Below are 18,805 nucleotides of genomic sequence, written 5' to 3'. Positions count from 1 at the left end.
TGATTCCTTTTAGCACACGTGTGGATGACCTCACACTTTTCATTATTTAGTGGCAATTTTCGAACCATACACATATCTACATCGTTTTGCACTTGGTCTTCATCTTCTGAGGACTTAAATAGGCGCTAAATGACACCATCGTCTGGAAACAACCTAAGATGGCTGCTCAGATTGTCTCTAACTCCGTTTTATATAGATAAGGAACAGAAAAGGGCCTTCTGTTTTCCTGGAGGACTTTCCCTCAGTTACTACGAACTGTGAAGTCTCTAACAAAAAATCACGCATCATCACCGACTTCGTCCAGAAGTTTACCTTTTTAGTATTTTGTTTACTAACAGCCGCTCACACAGTTGCAGATGACATGATGTTAGCTGAGTAAAAACGGCAACAGAAAAAAAGCGCACAGAAAGTATGTCGCAAACAGCGACAATAATTCTCAAAAACATGCTGTAACATGCAATAAACGAGGCAGTATTAAAGAATCCATAGAAAACTATATTTCAAAAAAACTAATAGTAAAACTGTAATAATGCGCCACTGTGTTTGTATAACCATGCTATTTTCTGCATGTTTTAAATTAAAAAACCCACCGATGATGGTGATATTTGTCGCCTAAACTAGTTTGGGAAAATAAACGAATAACAAGGTGTTTTGCATCAAGGCGGACTCAATTTCTGATATTGTTGTTCGTCTAGATTTGTGGAATATGGAGGGCTTGTCCAGAAATAAATGTGACAGAAGTGGAAACTCCGGATATCTTTGTGTTTCGGAAAAAAAACTGACAAGGTGCGAGTGGGTCTCGCGCACTGAGAATTCAGTACAAAATTATGTATACAGGCGGTTGATGCATTCTGGGAATCGAGAATCACGACCACTTGTGCCTGTTATCGACAATGATATTGGCAAGATATCGGTCACAAGGATTCCAGAATTTTCGAGAAAGTTTTAGTTTCAGTAATTATAAACGCGACACACAGCCATGCAAGAGGTAGGCGACCATTATTATAAAAATCAGTAGTTCTCCATTTACGATGACTGGGTTGCAATGGTAAAAGTGAACAATCGGGCAAGAAATAGTTACAGAATAAAATTTTCAGTCTGCAGCGTAGTGCGTGCTGATATGAAACTTCCTGGCAGATTAAAACTGTGTGCCGAACCGGGACTCAAACTCGGTACCTTTGTCCCTCGCGGGCAAGTGCTCTACCGACTGAGCTACTCAAGCATGACTCAAAAGCCCCCCTCACAGCTTTAATTCCACCAGTAAGGAATGGTTAGTCTGTGAATGTCTGTTTCAAATACAACTCGAAACGCCGCATCTACGTGCAGTAATCGCTCCTGGACATCTGGTTGTGAATAAATTTCGGAACGCGTCATATGAGGAATAAAACGATTCCTTGTCTGATGTTTGACTTTTACCATTGCGATCCAGTCACCATGAATGCCGAACTACCGTTCGTTTTAATTTCAAGTTTCACTTCCGATAGCTAATAACAAATAACTAATTTCATATGATATACACTCATGCTCATAAATTAAGGATAATGTTGATACATGGTGAAACAACGCTCTGGTGGGCGGTTTGCGGGTTTAAATCACCTCAGGGTATGACCATGCGGTGCATTTGACCTGCGGTCGTCGCACGGTGACGCTGGCAGCTGTCCACATACGCAATGTTGGTGCACGTCAGAGTACGGTGCAGCGAGTAAGTGTGCAGACGTTTTCAGACGTCCTAATGGTGACTGTGTTTTGAAAATGGCTCAAACAACACATATTCATGAGGTCATGAGGGGTAGAATACTAGGGCGACTGGAGGCTGGTCAAACACAGCAGGTCGTAGTACGGGCCTTCCGTGTGCCACAAAGTGTGATCTCAAGATTATGGCAACGATTCCAGCAGACAGGACGCGTGTCCAGGCTCTACAGTACGGGTCGTCCACAGTGTACAACACCACAAGAAGACCGATATCTCACCATCAGTGCCCGAAGACGGCCACGGAGTACTGCAGGTAGACTTGCTCGGGGCCTCACCGCAGCCACTGGAACAGTTGTCTCCAGACACACAGCCTACAGACGACTGAACAGACATGGTTTATTCGCCCGGAGACCTGCAAGGTGCATTCCACTGACCCCTGGTCACAGGAGAGCCCGTAAAGCCTGGTGTCAAGAACACAGTACATGGACATTGGAGCACTGGTCCCAAGTTATGTTCACGGACGAGTCTAGGTATAATTTGAACAGTGATTCTGGCCGGGTTTTCATCTGGCGTGAACCAGGAACCAGATACCAATTCCTTAATGTCCTTGAAAGGGACCTGTATGGAGGTCGTGGTTTGATGGTGTGGGGTGGGATTATGATTGGTGCACGTAAACCCCAGCATGTCTTTGACAAAGGAACTTTAACAGGTCAGGTGTATCGGGACGTCATTTTGCACTAGTATTTCCGCCTTTTCAGGGGTGCAATGGGTCCCAACTTTCTCCTGGTGGATGATAACGCACGGCACCACCGAGCTGCCGTCATGGAAGAGTTCCTTGAAACAGAAGATAGAGGCAAATGGAGTGGCCTGCCTCTTCTCCAGACCTAAACCCCATCGAGCACATCTTGGATGCTCTCGGTCGACGTATCGCTGCACGTCTTCAAACCCCTACGACACTTCAGGAGCTCCGATAGGCACTGGAGCAAGAATGGGAGACTATACCCCAGCAGCTGCTCGACCACCTGATCAAGAGTGTGCCAACCTGTTGTGCGGTCTGTGTACGCGTGCATGGTGATCATAGCCCATATGATGGGATACATGCGCAGGAAACAGTGGCGTTTTGTAGCACATGTGTTTCGGGACAGTTGTCTCAACTTATCACCAATAGCGTGGACTTACATATCTGTGTCGTGTGTGTTCCCTATGCGGCTACGCTATTAACGCCAGTTTTGCGTAGTGCCACGTCGTGTGGCACCATATTCTGCAATTATCCTTAATTTATGAGCATGAGTGTAGTTACAAATTAAAATTTTCGGATTTTTTTCCATTTGTTGTACTGCGTAACCTTATTTCTTGTCTAGTTTCATCATTGTAGATCACCGGAAGTACCCTATAGGTTTGATGAGTCGGCCTGCGAGTATCAAAGTAGGTAACATAAATGGCCGTATCTTTCGAGTGCACTCACTTAGCAGCTTCAGTTATTTTACATCTCGAAGAGACCGCAGGCTTTAGTTTGTAACATAAAGGAGTTTTTACAGTCGGGCAGACAGGCAGACAGGGGGACAAAGGAACAAAGCGATTCTATAACGGTTTCTTTTTTACCTACTGAGTCACTGAACTCTGAAAATAGCATCTTTGTCGCATGTCGTGAGAGGCATGAGCCATTTACGTTATCGAAGTTTCCAGGCGGCGGCTGGTCCAACAGAACGGTAATATTCGGGCCGCATAGTTGATTCCCTGTGCGGAAACTTTTTTTTCATTTTCTATTTTTTACTTACACGTCAAATAAACTGAAATAATGCTCAACATATTTTTCTTGTTAATATCTTCACAGAAAGCATGAAAAGCATAGGCAAACCAAGATTTAAGATTACTATTAATTTCCAAGGAAGTATTATACATAGAGGACCATTAGGATTGTTGTCGATTACAATTATCCGGGCTGTTATGCCGTGGTCGGTTGATGAATTCTGTGTCAGTTCCCAACGTCTTGTCCCCGTCTACCGAGGACATCGTCAAGGGAGTCTGTAGCTCGATGGAAGGTTCAACACACCCACTGGCTCTCTACTGACTGAGCCAGTGGGTGTGTTGGACCTTCCATCGAGCTACAGACCCCTTGATGATGTCTCCCGCAGTCGGAGACGAAACGGTAGGAATTGACACAGAATTCATCAACCGACCACGGGATAACAGCCTGGATAATTATAACGGACATGACATTTCCGGCCCTGAATGTCTACATTTTAATAGCATTAGGATTTTGTAAATAAATTTCCAGGTAAAGATTATAATTAAGAGTACAGGATTGCAGTTAGTTTTTGAGCTTCGAGTTGCCCTCGGCAGCTGCATGCGAACAATAAGTTCTCCTGTTTTTGCTCATAATATGGGCCCAGCACGTGTGAATTATCAACTATAAAATAATAAACTAACCTAATTTTATATACGAAGTTCTCGTGTATGCTTACAGTCACCTCCTGGAAATCCATTTACAATAACAAATCTTCCTTTGCCCTTCGAAATGGCTTTAATGAAAATATTTTGGTTTACTTTCAGCATAAGTAACACAAGACTTGAATAAAGTAAATTCCCATATACGGACTCCACAACAAGCACTTCGGTTTACCATTGTGTACCTCTTCCGCTCCCCTGCTAACATAAAAGGTTCGTGTCTAATCCAATACGTTCCAAAAATGCCAAAAGAAAATACCTTCGGCCATCTGGAACTCCCACTTCTGTCACACTCATTTCTGACCGTGGTCTACAAATATCACAAATTTCTGCGACATTGCTGATGACGAGCAGGCGTGATGCTTTTGTAAGTTCTTAAAAAAATCAAAAAGCAGTCAGCTTCCAGGCTGCACAGCTGTGCAGATATCAAGTCACCATTTCGGGAATCTATTCCCTGTCCTTGGGAGAACCAATCATGACTTTACTGCCGAGAAGGTAAACAACTCAAAAGTCTATATTAGAAACGTTTCGCGTAGTCCCTCTTGTGTTACATGATATTCGCACTCAATATTGGCATCTCGAATTCTTGGTGCGCATCTTGGCTCAAATCGCGAGAATACTGAGCAGTGGGACATGTTTATTTTATCTAAATTAACTGAACGATGCAGACAATCTGTATTTAGCGTTTCTCCAAAAAGTATTTGTATATGCATATTTATATTCCCACACAAGCCCTCACAACCAGTTAAACTGCTTAAATTTTGTGCTTCCACATTTCCTTCCCTTCCTTTTCCTCTTTGTGAAAGAGTGATTGAATGTGCGGCTTATTTATCCGTGGTAGTTATAAGGCAATAGGGTAGCACGTGGCTGCCAGCTATAGACGCAGTTTGGCCAGCGTAGTATGTTCAGGCAAGGCCAAGAGGTTTGTGGCCCCTAAGTTGTCATCCAACCATAGTTAGGGATCCATCTTGTAACACCTCCGATTTATTTATCCCAACCTGATCAAATTCGAATAGCAGCCCAATATTTATTATAAATGTGACCGTATACCTAATGGGGCTGGCAATCGGAATTGACTGCTACGGAAGTTGTTACTTTCCAGTTCGTCCTTCTCAATACTGTAATAATGAAATGTCTGGTAACAAGAAAAACACCAACACAGTTTCACTAATTACGGACACAAAAAGGAGGAGACAGCCACTGTCTTCATCATACATATCTAATTACGGCTAATCTCAGCACAGGCTTCTTCATTTTCCATTACCATCACACGCTAATCCATCACTGCATCCAACACTGCAATCCAACACTGCAATCCAAGGAGATGCCGGCGCGGTAGACGCGAAACCAAAATATCGGCACTAGAAATGTCACTGACCACTTCCGTAATGATACTTCTTCACTTTCCCGGTATTATTTCTAGTACAAAGGGGTCTAACCACGGCGATGGCGACTCCTTTCTCCGTTAAAGCCTTGCATTACAACAACTGGACTCCACACACCTCTACCCGCAACATGGCACTCGCCCAACTCCACACTCGCTCTCGCAACACGACACAATCGATTGTTCGCCCTATCGACCTGTGCCGAGTGCAAATTTATAGTAAGGGCCTACAGACCCCTTACATCCCCGCCCTCGAAAACTTCTTTGGAGCCTCTGGCGTAAAAGAATAGGCAAAGAAATTAAATATTATTATATCTGAACAAAACACACAGTGTAAATCATTAATGAAATTACAATTCACCAAATAATCCCTCGACTCCGGTAGTGGGCTGCCTCCACTATAATTTTCTACAAAAGGTTATTACATCTCACAAACATGGCATTGTCCAAATCACAATTTTTTATCAAGCAGCAATAATCCTCTATAGTCCATATTGAATGTCACACACAACATACAATCAAAAATTATTACGTGAACACATGACATATGAGTTATTATATTACAAATTAGTTGTTACAGGTTTTACACCCATTCTCAGGTAATCGTCGATATGAAATATGAAGTTCTAGTTATAATACATCAGAAAATACAACGCAAATAAACATTCCCCTTTTTCAAATGTCCGTTTAACAACTAAATGTTCTAAACATGTCTTAGTAGGTTTATTCTGGTCCTTGTCGCTCTCACTCCTGACCGGACCTCATCTGGAGTGTCATTCAGTTTTCCGGTCTCTCCGCCTCTTCTACATGCACTGTGTCATTCTTTCGCCTATCCCTTCCTCTCTCATGATCTCTTGGTTCTTCACTCCTTCTCCAATCATTTCTCCATTGCCGATCTTCACCATGGTTCCTATACCTATGGCCACCACCTCTTCCTCTATAATCAGACGAATTATTAAAATGATTCCTTTGGTCACTACTTCCCTCTCGGTTTTGATCATTAGCTTGATTGTGTTCCTGTGATCGAACAGATTCCAACTGTTCCAGTATCTCCATCAAGACCTCCCTATCTTTAATTAGGCTCCCGGATACAGTTTCTTGCATTCTCTGGCTCAATCTTCTTTTTATCGCTGATATCATTATGTCATCAGTCAGGGGTTGTTCCAAGGTCTCGTTCAATTCCCACAAATGTTCGGCAAACTCTCTCAACGTTCCACTCCACGTATTAAGTGACTTGCAGTGTAGTAGGTCCTCAAGTGCTGCACTCTGATGACTTTTGGACCCGTATTTCTTCAAGAATTCCCCCTCAAACTGATCATAACTAGTAGTCCCTTCCTTCTTCCTGACTCCCCAAGTGAAGGCCTCACCTTCCATTCTATCTATTGCAAATTGAATCTTGTCTGCTTCTTTGAAATGTGCTGGGAAAACTCCTTTTAACCATTTCATAAATATCATTGGGTGCAACCCTCTTTTCGGTTTAAACTTCTGCTCTGTATTATTTTGGACGTACTGATTATCACTGCTCATCAAGGTAACGACTCTACCTTCCCCAACGGTTAAAGTGGCATTGCTAATTCGTTTATCAATTTCTTCTGTCTTGCTCTCCAATCGTTGCACTCCCTGTTGTAATTGCCTGGCCTCCATTGCAACCCTCTTGTTATCCTCTTCTCGTTGCACGGCTATAGCATTTCTCAGATTGACAGCCAGTTGGTTTTGCCTATCTCCTATCCCCTTAACGGCATCATTGCATTGTTTCTGCATCTGCGTCACCTCGGCGATTCGATGATTGCTATTTGTTTCCACTTCGGTGATCCTCTCTCCCAATTCGGCTTTAGTTTCTTCAATATCGTCTTCTATCTTTTTTGATAACTTTCCTTCCATCTTCTCCACGTCTCCGTGGACTTCGTCTATGCTCTTCTGTAGCTTACTCTCTCTCTCTCTCGTTGATGTCCATCTTCAGTCGTTCTTGTAACTCCTGCATTTCCTTCTTCAGATTATATTCTATCTTCATTTGCGATGTTTTGATCTCCTGTGCTAGAGTTTCCTTAAATGATTTTTCTAAGCCTTCTTTGGTTTCTTGTAAATCTTCCTTTAATGATTCTCTAGTTTCTTGTAAACCTTTCTCTATTGTTGTCTTGGTTTCCTTTAGCAAGTCTGCTAACATCGACCGTATATCCGCACCCTCTGAAACTGGCTTATCTCTCGTCGTTTGTCCCGGTGTCTCGGGGTAACTAGTTGAATGTGCTAATGGGCTTTCTAATGACAATCCATAATCACTGATTCCTGAATCATCTCTGTCTTCCTGTCCTATCCCTTTCCTTTCAACTACTGCCTCACAAACCTGCTTATCTTCAGTAGACATGTTTGGTTTATTTTTAATGCACAGGCAAGTAATATAAAATAACCTCTGGTAACCCAAAACACTCCTAATTACCGCTAAACTAATCAAACAGTAACTGTAGTATTTTCAGTTAATTCCAAAATTGATACAATACGTATGAGTACTGAACATAACGACTCTCAAAACCTAATAATTTCAAATATCAATTTTCACATACACAGCTTATGTAAAATGTTTTAAATAAGACAAATCACACCATTCATTAAATCTATAAATGTAAAATCTCCAAAAACAATGAGCATATCTGTACAATCACCATTTAGACAGTGCAGTATGCATAAATAAGTATACTATATTTCAGAGTATGTTTCGCAAACTTTTCGGAAATTACTGTAATTGGGCACTTGTCCTAAGGTAAAACACAGTTTAAAACTGTTTATTTATCGTGAAGACAGTATACTGCAATTTAATGTTATGCTAACCAGTTGTCTTCACTCACCAACTGATGTTACCACGAGTCGCGAAGTTTTGACGTTTGAAGTGGGCGTGGCGCTCTACTGCCGACGGAGCCGCATGAAGTCGCACTGAAGAGCTGTGGCGAGTCGTCGTAGTTCTCAGTCGGCCGCTCCGGGGCGCTGCAGGTGGGCGTAATTTGTAGTTCGGCCGCTAGATGCCGGGTTGGCGCTCGGTGTCTCGAAGTCACGCTGGTCGCCAGTGTAGTGCGTCTGCGTCTGGCCTACTCCTTGCACAGGTAGTTGAGATGATGTGTGAAATCACCTCGCGGATGGAAGCTCTTTGGCGCAGCTGCTGCACGGGTCTGCGTGACGTCATTCAAGAATTGCGTCGCCACATAAATTGTCGCCTGCATAACAGTTTATGGGTCCACATGAAGTTGCTCGATTTTCATTATTCAAAAATCAATTTCGGTCATAACATTACTACTAAACACTTCTTTAAAAGCTTCTGTGATGAATACTTAGCTCGTTTTGTTGTGGTAATGTTCACACGTGTCTTTCTTTGGTGTTCACTTTTCACAGTTTTTCGCGCGGATTTACGCGTTTGCACATTATAACACAGTTTATCGATACTACTACTCTCATCTAATATGGCGGAAAAACAGTTTATTCACAATCGTAAGATGCTATTACTTCGTACTGTTCAAAATGCACTGTTTCTTGTCGCGATTTTAAAGTTTATACTCTGTCTTCATCCGAAATTGAAAAATATTTTCTCGTGTTAAGCAAGATAAAATTACCTATTGTTCTTTCTATTCGTCCGAAGATTGCACTTGTCCTTTCACGGTAAGCCAAGGTGTAACACTTCCGATTTATTTATCCCGACCTGATCAAATTCGAATAGCAGCCCAATATTTATTATAAATGTGACTGTGTACCTAATGGGGCTGGCAATCGGAATTGACTGCTACAGAAGTTGTTACTTTCCAGTTCGTCCTTCTCAATACTGTAATAATGAAATGTCTGGTAACAAGAAAAACACCAACACAGTTTCACTAATTACGAACCTGTATTCGTCTCAAAAACACAAAAAGGAGGAGACAGCCACTGCCTTCGTCATACATATCTAATTACGGCTAATCTCAGCACAGGCTTCTTCATTTTCCATTATCATCACACGCTAATCCATCATTGCATCCAACACTGCAATCCAACACTGCAATCCAAGGTGATGCCGGCGCGGTAGACGCGAAACCAAAATATCGGCACTAGAAATGTCACTGACCACTTACGTAATGATACTTCTTCACTTTCCCGGTATTATTTCTAGTACAAAGGGGTCTAGCCACGGCGATGGCGACTCCCTTCTCCGTTAAAGCCTTGCATTACAACAACTGGCCTCCACACACCTCTACCCGCAACATGGCACTCGCCCAACTCCACACTCGCTCTCGCAACACGACACAATCGATTGTTCGCCCTATCGACCTGTGCCGAGTGCAAATTTATAGTAAGGGCCTACAGACCCCTTACAATCTGGTCAGTTCCGGCTACATGGATAATTTCGTTTTTCTGGTAGCGTGCTTGAGCTCTTGGCTCGTAGCTTTGAGAGTCAGATTAGGGACTCCGACTTACAACGTGGTTATGTAAGGCTTCACATTAAATGAAGTATTTTACTATAGTCGATATAATCGTCTCGAGACAATCAACAACTGTGTAGATACTTAATTCTCATTTACTGTCCCGTAGTCTGATAAGTGGTTCTCAGTACATGAGATGGGTTGCTGACACAACTACTCACATCCGAAGATGATCCAGAGTGATCGAAACGTGTAATCTAATTAAAAATGAGCAGGTGCAACGGAACAATAAATGAAAATTATTTTGGAGTATTTTAAATGATTTTCTTTTACAGCATTAGGCTCAGAATTATGGAAAATTGGAAATTGGTCATAAGTTCCTATGGGATCAAACTGCCAATGTCATCGGTCCCTAGGCTTACACACTACTTAATCTAACTTAAACTAACTTGCACTAAGGACAACACACACACCCATGGCCAGGGGAGGACTCGAACCTCCGACGGGGGAAGTCGCGCGAACCGAGGCAAGGCCCTTGACACCGCTCGGCTACCCCACGCGGCCTCAGAATTATGTTTCATAGTTTACGCATAGTAGGCACTGGTGTTATTTATAGGACTTATTGTTTTTCGTACTTACTTTGTTCTACCAGACCTTGCAATGTGGAAATGCACTCCACCACAAAATGCTCAGATTTACGATATAACGGTTTCTCGTAAGCGCGAATACAAGTGTGAATGTGTTCTCGTGTGAGTGTATTTTCATTTCTAGTTATAAAATAAATTTGTTCTTGGTATTATTAGTAATTTCACACCATGTGAGAGTAAATTCCTTCTAGGGAGTTTCAGCACTGTTCGTTTGTACTTCTTATAGTGAACTCGCCTGATATTTAATGCTCCACGATATTAAGCGATTTTCTTGCGATTCTGCGGTGTTACATTCAGATCTTGAATACTTGTTTTGTTTGTGTAGACCACGTACTCAGATAAACCATAGGAGCCCGCAGTTCTTCGTACTCATCGTTTGTTCGTTTCCAATGGTTCAAATGGTTCAAATGGCTCTGAGCACTATGGGACTTAACATCTATGGTCATCAGTCCCCTAGAACTTAGAACTACTTAAACCTAACTAACCTAAGGACATCACACAACACGAGGCAGAGAAATGTTCGTTTCCATTGTAGTTCATTCAATGTTCTAATCGTGTTGCGTATCGATCTAATTTATTTGCTCGTAAATATTCAGTTAGTTTGCGAGTGTCCCATTTTATTGAGTCACACATCTACTATGTGGTTCCCTTTTGGATAGATTTGATTTGTGAGTACAGTGCTATTTTATCTGTTGTAACATTACTATGTTGGAAGGCACGAATTTCTTGGTCATTAATTATATCTTGAACTTCATTTGATTCTTTTTTTAGTGTTAATCTCACGTGCATTACTGAATTTATCCTGTATAACCTTTAATGTTGAATGTACCTCTCTCACGACGTCCCTCAGTATCCACGTCTTTGGATGCCTGAACACATGAGTGATACGTTATTCGTTGGCTACCAGAGACTTTATTAATAGTAAACGTCAGAGGGAGTAAATCACCTGCAGGGAGAGTTTGTTGAGCGGTCACTGCGTGACGTGCTTTGAAGACGGACGTGCTGAATTTGAGATGCTCCCCGGCGTGACTGAGGGTAGACCATGATTTTCGAATGGTTTCATAGACAGAAGACACACCTGGAATAAGGTAAAATTAAAAGAGTTTTTATTTGCTGCAAGCTCTAAATTATTGTAGTGTAAAGATTCCATTTTGTTCGATTGTTCAACAGTAATTACGTTTTGGTACCCAGGGCGAATTATTAGTCATGTGCTTAGGATCTGGATTATTATTCGCCACACTCCACTTCTAGTTAAAAGTATTTTTTAGGAATAGTAAAGAGTAAATTTGTACCCTAAATAATATTTGTGTGGAACAGTTCTCACTGTGTTTGACAATGCCAGGGAAAGACCGTAGTTCCATGTTGATGTCATTTACTGTGTTATTAAAGAGATACGAATGCCACTTCAAATTAAAATGACACTCACTAAGTTTTTACTTACAGTCTGAATGTCGATCATAACATTACTGCTTTGCCACGCCTTGCACTGTTGCGTGGACAGTTAGCTGCATTGTTTAGGAAGAGAGCAAAATTGGCATTTATCAGAAAAAGCTTAAAGTAAATGGTAAGGCAATTAGCCGAGGAGTGATTAATTTCAGGAACATGCAATTCGAAATTTCATATTAAGTAGTTCTTCATTTCTTATTTCAGAGTATAGCTGAGTTACTCGTTACAGGTAAAAAACTGCTGTAGGGCCTAAACCAACCTTCTGAGATATGATTAGCAGCTGTATTCGTTCGTAAAATTTTCATATAATTCGGCAGACGCATTTTCTAACAGCACAGTTTCAATATGCGGCAGTTACTCGATGCGTTGTCATTGTTTTATGAGCAAACCATTCTGTTTACTGTTGACAGACATTATTAGTATTCAATTTCATATACAGTTAGGTTCAGTTTGGATTAATTAGCTCCATACACATTGAAAATAATTTACAGTTAATGCTCGTGCTCGAGAACAGAGCAGCACAGGCGATTCTAGATCAGAATACAAGGGCTACGCTGTTGTCGGAATTTAAAAGAGGTACAGTTTTGACCTACAAGTTTTTTAGGTAACAGAATTTAATATGATTAGTTTCACCCATCATTCTTTAGTTTCAATCGCCCATGAAATATAACGGTTGTGAACTGTAATACGATCTGTAGAAAATAGGTGGTGGCCCATCGTGCACAAACCACAGTCGTCTTTCTCGAAGATAAACGTTCTCCAATGGCCCTGAAAATTTGGCGGTGACACACATCACCTGTTAGTCTGTACGCTAAAGTGTATGGCCCAATGAGTCCTTCCCATACATGGTTCTGAAGCGATCCAGATAGCTCACCTCAGTGATTGCTCGAAGATTTTCATCTTCCCGCACACGTAGCCTATATTGTGGGAGTTTATGACATCAGACCCGTTACAAAGCGAGCGTACAATGCTGGTATTCCTGCTCTCTCTCGGTGACGACCAACAGACAGTTCGTTGGATTTGAATTCATTATTTGTTGCTATTGTTTTTATAGTGTTAACTTCCTGTTCATAGGAGCAGAATATTGGTGCCTTCGTTCGTAAGTAGATATTGACACAAATACCCATTCCCAGGTACGTTCTCCCAGCTAATGTCATAATGTTGTAAAATACGAATATAATTTTGTCAAATTAGTCAAAAGAGAAAATTTTCATTGTTCAAGTCCAGAACTGTTAGCTTAAGAAGATGGCCTGTGTTTATATTTGCATGGTTGCCATTTTTGGAGTCAGTTGTATATTCGAAAATGGGCTTACAAACCGAAACAAAGGTCGTCAAAATATTATAAAGTTCTGTGGACCAAAGCATAAAACTGTTTCATACATATTATTTTTCAGTGCTACTCATGCAACTACATTTTAAATCAATTTCTTCTATTTTGCCGGCTACCAGTTTTAGAAAAAAATTTCATAAATAGAATAGAACGATAAATGATTTTACGTGTATTTGAAACTTACTTTGCTTCGTGTCTGGAATTTTGTGTTATTGGGCAAATGATTAAAAAGTTTTGTTACTGCATTGTAAACACCTATGTGAGCCACTGATAGTTTTAATGATGGGCAGTGAAGGTAATTTTTTCTTCTGGTATAGTAGGTGTTGACGTCACTGTTATTCTCAAATTGTGACCGATTATTTACGACGAATTTCATTACTGATGTAATATATATCGTGGAAGTGAAGTTAAAATGCCTAACTCCTTGCAGAGGACGCTACAACACCATCTATTGTGCATAGCGCTTGCTTTCGGGGGATCTGTACTGTCTTTGCAACTGATGAGTTGACCAAGAATATTTTTCTTTAATACATTGTTGAATGGAAGTATGCAAAATATTTTAGGTGGTTTATTCGTTTGTTTCCAAGACTAGTAATTATACGAGGATCAAAAGTAGCTGAACTTAATTGTTTAAGCATCTCAGTTACATTGGGTGTATTAAAAGGGACTTAACATCATTGATAACTCATATCGATTTATTCATTTAACTTACAGACATGATTTTGCTGTCATTTTGTAGCAAAATACATCAAGTGTTCTACCTGGTACGCAAACAGATTCAATGTGGCTTCCAGTGGTTATTTGGCACACTTCCCATTTGAAGTCGATTTCTTGCCGAACTCACTGCAGATTGTCAGTAGAGAAGTTCTGACAGGAAATTGGTAAGGGTGGAACAGACACGGTTTCATTGATGAATCCCTATTAGAAAAAAGAAAGAGGTATCAGGTCCGATGGGGGCTATGCAATTGGGGCACCTCGACTCATACCTGGAATGCTGACGTCTCTGAGGATTTATCATCTCATACCGGAAATCCCGTTCTAATGAAGCTGTTATGCCAATCATAAACAGCACGTCTACTGGGAGGGTCTTTACCACGTTCTTTACGAAAATTACATCTCGCAGTTGTCGCAGAGCTCGACTCTTCAAACCGAAACACACAACGAACACGCTCAGGACCAGTAAAGGCAGTCATCTTTGTTGCGAACGCGGCTAGCGCTTTTGGTGGAGCGAGTCTGTATCATCGTACCAAATGAGTCAAGATTTGATCCATTTTTCTTCAATATAAGACAAAGTCGTAGTCTGTAAGTCGTATAAATAAATTTGTACGAATTTTCAAAATTGTAAAATTCTTTTTGATACGCCCTGTTTATTTTACGTGGCCTAGCCGTATTGCCTCTCCCTCTATATGTCAATATTGACAGTCCGAGCAACATTACATGTCACATTTCTCTCGTCAGAAGTGAATTTATAGTTGCGTGTCTGAGTGAGACTCCCTCCAGGAAACTGCGTTTATATCTGGTCCCCAAAAAGACCTCTAAAGCGCTGCAAACTTGTGTTGGTAAATCTTTTGTAACACTCGTCTAGGACGCTCCGAATCAAAATTATTTTCGAGACTCGCAAAACAGTTCTTTATCTCTTTTGACACGTTTTCGGATACCATCCGGAGAACACTAGAGAAGCGTTTGCTTTATCGATGTTTTGGGATGCATTATTGGCGGTGATGAGATATAGAGCACCAATCTGGATGTGCCTTTATTTCAATATTCTATTAGTTCATCTCCTTCTCACTCTCTGTGTCCATCTCCACCACTCCCTCTCTCCGTCCACCTCTCCCACCCCATCCCTCTGTGTATCATCTCCTCCCCCCTCCCTCCTCTATCTGCCTATCTGCTCCTCCCCTCTTTGTCCATCTAGTGCTCCCCCTCTGTCCATCTGCTCCCTCCCACTCTGTTTTCCTTCCTCTGATTCCATTCCTCCTCATTCTCTCACTGTCCATTTGTATCTCGCCCTCTCCCTATTCATCTTTCCCCCCTTCCTTTTAGTATCCATCACCTCATCTCGCTTCTCTCTGCTCATACCCTCCTCTTCCCTTTCTCTGTCCATTTCCTCCCCCCCCCCCCCCACTGTCTATCCATTTCCTCCTTCCCAATCTCTCTGCCTATCTTTTCCTCCCCCTGTCTCTGTCCATCACCTCCTCTTTCCTTTCTCTGTTCATCCCTTCCTCACCCTTCTCATTTCCCCCTTCCATATCTCTGTCCATCTCCTCTTTCCAGCTGCTCCTCCTTCACCCTCACTATCTCTCCATCTCCTCGTCCTTCCTCTCTCCACGTCATCACGCATACTCTAATACTAGGACGGTGCTTCCCAGCCCTACAGTATTTCTTTCCAGATTGTAACTAATATGTGCACCAAATTTGAATGAAATCATTGCAGGGATTTAGGATGAGATTTTTACCCGTGGCTTTGTCCACATGTGCACGTGTAAAATATATTTCATACGTACTTAACATATTTTACATGTATCTGTTCACATATTTCACCTGAATCTCCAGCAAATTTCAACCTGCAGTTTCACTTTCGCGCCTCTCAGTGTTGGGCATCGTACGAGTATCTCCTGAACTATGTGCTGTACAGTGATGTAATTTCGCAGGAATATCCACTGGTATATCTGGCTACTGTCTGCGAAATGTTGTGGGAATGGAGAAAGTAGAAGTAATAAATTATAATGTCATGCATGATCCGACAGTTCCTCAAGCATCTCAGTATTTCACGTCATATCTCCAGTACTACATATGTCATCAAAAGTATCCGGACACCCCCAAAAACATAAGTTTTTCGTATTAGGTGCATTGTGCTGTCACCTACTGCCAGGTATTCCCTATCAGCGACCTCCAGACATCGTGAGAGCAGAATGGGGCGCGCCGCAGAACTCACGGACTTCGAATGTGGTCAGGTGATTGGGTGTCAAGTGTTATACGTCTGTATGCTAGATTTCTACGCTCATAAACATCCCTAGGTCCACTGTTCCCCATGTGATAATGAAGTAGAAACGTGAAGAGACACATACAGCTCAAAAGCGTACAGGCTGACCTCTTCTGTTGACTGGCAGAGACCGCCGACAGTTGAAGAGGGTCGTAACGTGTAATAGAAATTCCAAACTGCATCAGGACCCACTGGAAGTACTATGACAGTTAGGCAGGAGATGAGAAAACTTGAACATAAGCCACACATCACGCTGGCGAATGCCAAACGACGTCCCGCTTGGTGTACAGAGAGTAAACATTGCACGACTAAACAGTGGAAAAACGTTGTGTGGAGTGACGAATCACGATTCACAATGTGGCGATCCGATGGCAGGCTGTGGGTATGGCGAATGCCCGGTGAAAGTCATCTGCCAGAAGAAGTAGTGCCAACAGTAAAATTCGGGGGCGGTGGTGTTATGGTGTGGTCGTGTTTTTCACGGAGGGGGTTGCACCCGTTGTTGTTTTGCTTGCAGAATCACAGCAAAGGCTTACATTGATGTTTTAAGCACCTTCTTGGTTCCCACTGTTGCGGAGCAATTCGGGGATGACGATTTCATCTTTCAACACGATCGAGCACCTGTTCATAAGGGACGCCTTGTGGCGGAGTGGTTACACGATAATAACATCCCTGTAATGGACTGGCCTGCACAGAGTCCTGACCCGAATCCTATAGAACACCTTTGGGACGCCGACTTCGTGCAAGGCCTCACCGACCGACATCGGTACCTCTCCTCAGTGCAGCACTCCGTCAAGAATGGAATGCCATTCCCCAAGAAACCTTCCAGCACCTGATTGAACGTATGCCTGCGAGAGTGGAAGCTGTCATCAAGGCTAAGGGTGGGCCAACACCATACTGAATTCCAGCATTACCGATGGAGGGCGCCACGAACTTGTAAGTCATTTCCATCCAGGTGTCCGAATACTTTTGATCACATAGTCTACCTGGTACAGCGATATACTTCCATAGGTACCTTTAATGCCATATGTGGGTACTGTCTGCGAAGTGTATTTCGAATACAGTTAGTAGCAACAAACTAATAAATTTAAACGTCTTTCACAGTGCGATAGCACTACGTTTCTGAGCACTATGGGACTTATCTTCTGAGGTCATCAGTCGCCTAGAACTTAGAACTAATTAAACCTAACTAACCTAAAGACATCACACACATCCATGCCCGAGGCACGATTCGAACCTGCGACCGCAGCGGTCGTTCGGTTCCAGACTGTAGCGCCTAGAACCGCACGGCCACTCCGGCCGGCCGATAGTTTTTCATCTCAGTTTATATAATGTTAGTGCATTTGGTGGTACATGTCTCACGAAAACAGTTACTAACAAAGAAGAAATAAAAAGTCATGCTTCATGTGTGAATTTTACTGCGTGAATGGAGAAAATACAGTAAGCGGTGACCTTTTTCCTTTGTAGGGGTCACCAACGAGAAAAAGTTTCGTATAGGTCTGAAATTATGTGTAATGCTTGTTGCAAGTCTGTAAGCTGTCTCAACTGCTGGATGTCTAAAGTATCGGTATTCTAGCGTCCTTGCACACGCTTCGTTCTCACCCCCACCCACACCCTTTGATAGGTGAGTGGTTCTTATGCCCATGGCGATGGTTTCCGGACAGTAAATGACGTGTGTACCAAGTTTGGTTGAAATTGCTACAGTGGTTTAGGAGGAGATGCAGAACATGTATATATACATACTTATGAGCACGTGCATCGATTTTTCTAATTTTTATGGATGTGAGATACCTCCGCTGTTGACCGAAATGGAGCGCAAATCGATCCTCTTGTTACTCCGCCATCACGCCGTTATCTGCTCGGGCCGACGAGAGAGACGCATCGATTGGGGAAGACACACGGCAGCTCTCTCTCTCGCTCTCTCTCTCTCTCTCGCTCTCTCTCTGTCTCTCTTACTCCCCACTCGATCTGTTTGCCTCCCCTCTCGGCGTGTTAAATCTGTCCGTCCTAACTGCGCAGCATCCGTCCCCAGACGGCCTACTTCCTCCCCTCGACCCGAGGGTTTCCCGCTGCGCAACACGATCTCGCCGGCTGAGCTGTTGCGTCGATGGAACAGAAGTCTCCGTCTTCGTTCACAGCACATCGACAATGGTCGGCAGACACCGTCGCCAGAGGTCGCCCGATAACATCGGCCGACCGCTTGGTCACGGTGCGTCGGATCGCATACGTCAATTTGTAGTGGTACTTGAATTACGTAACCATTATGGCACCTCACCTCAACCTCTCGATACCAGCAATATTCTACTGTGTTTCTGTAAAATAGTTAACATATATCTGTGACAACATACAGATTTCATTTCATTAACGTAGAGGTATTTCGATACATCGATATGTATATATTGCAAATGATATTATTCTTAAGTGTTTTCTTTCATTTGTCACTATGATCTTTGACGTACTTGTAACTCCGATTTTTGGGCGCGTAAGCGGTTATTAGTTTTG

The sequence above is a fragment of the Schistocerca serialis genome, chromosome 10, assembly GCF_023864345.2.
Source record: "Schistocerca serialis cubense isolate TAMUIC-IGC-003099 chromosome 10, iqSchSeri2.2, whole genome shotgun sequence".
Taxonomy (NCBI): domain Eukaryota; kingdom Metazoa; phylum Arthropoda; class Insecta; order Orthoptera; family Acrididae; genus Schistocerca; species Schistocerca serialis.
The sequence above is the reverse complement of the archived record's forward strand: the minus strand, read 5'-3'. Positions refer to the sequence as shown.